Raw genomic sequence first — 2,500 nt, forward strand, 5'->3', positions numbered from 1 at the left:
CAAGGAGGGGTTGCGGGAAGGGTGATCCGGGAGTTTGGTACGGGGCCTGGGTGTTCATTTTGGCTCATGAGAGGGGGCCCGTGGGTGGAGGGTGTGCATTGCGATTCGGCATTCAGACTGCACTCGGAGCACGTTCAGGGCCAGGGTGCCGGCTCATAACCTATGTTGAGTCAGGAGCTCCGGGCCGTGTTGAGCTGCATGGGCAAATGAGACCATTTCAAGCCTTAGGAGCCTGGCAGGGCATGGCTAAGGCCGCTGTGGCCCAATAGAGAAGCAGGATTGGGGTCACAGTGTGTCGCTTTCGGGTCGTCACCCCACCCTTCCCCAGGGGCTTATAAAAGGTGAAGCGTGAATCCACTTGCTCCTCTTCTTCGCCCCCTTCTTCTCTGCTCCTCTCGACTCTTCGTTGGCTGTTCTTCATTGTCTCTGCCCTTCGCTGGCTCTTCACTTGCTGTTGGTGTGCGACTGTGGGACGTGCTTCTTCTTGACAACCAGTGCGGAGCACACGTTGCCACGAGCCCCGGCAAAGTGACTAAGCCGGAGATAATGCGCCACATCTTGAGGTAGGAACGCTCAGGCAGAACATCCCATGGAGCGACACGTGACACTAACAGACCTATACATGACTAGGTTAAGGATCTTTCGCCTCGCGCATCTTCTCTCCTCTCTCTCTCTTTCCACCCCTCTAAACCGTCTCCTTTGGACACACAAAAGAGCATCATTACTGACTTGCAATCCCTTTTTCCTTTGGCATGACACCGCACACTCCATATTGCACTTCACCACACCTCCCACTCCCACACGTAAGACACCAGTATTCCCCCCTCTTACCTCTTCCTAAGAGTATTGGGTTGCATTGGTCTGTTGACTACGCCAGGTATTGGAGGCTGATAATTAATCATCATCTTCTCTTTTTATCTTTAGGCTATATCTAATCTTCCGTGGGTTTGTGTGTGTATGTGATGGTGCCTGCCTTAGTTCAAGTTAAAATTGTAGAAGTTATAATGGGATGAGTCTGCTCTGTGTCTGCTTTTGTAACATTGTTTGCCTTTTGCTACACCACACAAATTCCTTGCTATCCCTGCTGTACATCGCAATAAACCCAATTTATGTGCCACATACCTTTCCTCGCCATTGTAAATAAATGCTTTGTATAGAAATGTTCCCAGCTCGTTTTGTCTTTTCCTTCATTGGACCAGCATGGTTTGTACTCTATTCTAGCCAGGACGTTATTCCCCAATGATCTGTTCCCGAGCCAGTACGTTCTAGGCAGTTATGTTCGGCTGCATCTGATCTGGTAAGTTGATCCGGTTTGAGCAAGTGCATACCGAGGGTGAGTCCCTCGGTAATTAAGCCATGGGGCCTTTAGGTAAACGGAATCAAACAGTGGACCCTATGTCACGTGGTCGAGTTATTCGCATTCACGGTCGATTGGCGACCCGTCACCCCGTCACAAAGTTATTCGTGTGCGACGGCCTGTGATTCCAGAGAGTCTGGTGGGAACCCAAAGAAGCTTCCCCCCCTCGTGGTCTTTCTAACCCCCGACCCCGGGTCCACAACAGTGTGTATGTATGTATGTATATATATATATATATATATATATATATATATATATATATATATATATATATATATATATATATATATATATATATATATATATATATATATTTTATTCATTCATTGATTTCTCATCTGGAAGTTCAGAGTAGGGTTATAATGAGTATATAATATATATATATATATATATATATATATATATATATATATATATATATATATATATATATATATATATATATATATATATATATATATATATATATATAATCAGTCACAAAGCATATGGAGTTCAGCTCAGAGTTATCAGGCAGGGTAGTCAATCCATCCATTGGGACCACACTCTGTGCAGAGTGTTGGTGCTGCCTAAGCAGTCTCCTTGGCTATTGGGCACAATCCTGGACAGGTCGCCACCCCAACACAGGGGGTAGTCAATGCTGTATTAGAATTTCTGAGAGGGGTCTATTTCGCTCCCAATTTGAATTTCTGAGTATGTTCGAATTGGCCACAGTTTGGATGAAAAGCGATCACTGTACTCTGGTTGAAAATACAGGACGTGGTGGCAACTTTGAAGTGCCCTAGCAAGTTCAAGCAGGTGCAAAGCTGTCTCAACATCCCCTTCAAAGAAGAATATACTCCATGATGCGTCAACTTGTCGGCAAAACACTCAAGCATCGACGATTCGAATGCACAACCGATGAATACGAGGTGTTGATTATCATGGGACATTGAGAATGATCTATCTGCTCTCCCAATTGGAATCTTTTATATCCCTGAAGTACATCGAGCATTCAACAACCTGAGAAGGTAAATTATTATCAAGGGGTTTTAGGCTCCACTCATTGAGGATTCATCGTTCGTTTTAATGGATTATGAGTCGGTTAACCATCGATTCCACATTCAAACCGCCGGGTGGCCCGGCCACGGTCCACCTCTCTTT

General features: G+C 45.1%; 1 protein-coding gene across 1 annotated transcript in view; it reads right to left on the reverse strand.

Annotated features, from left to right (window-relative positions):
* The window catches only part of LOC147018039 (E3 ubiquitin-protein ligase PDZRN3-like), a 57,273-nt gene that overhangs the window by 54,012 nt on the left and 761 nt on the right, over positions 1-2,500 (reverse strand). The gene's annotated exons all lie outside the window — the stretch shown is intronic.

This window comes from Eptatretus burgeri, chromosome 10 (assembly GCF_056783735.1).
Source record: "Eptatretus burgeri isolate ZD-2024b chromosome 10, Ebu_testis_v1, whole genome shotgun sequence".
Classification (NCBI taxonomy): Eukaryota; Metazoa; Chordata; class Myxini; order Myxiniformes; family Myxinidae; genus Eptatretus; species Eptatretus burgeri.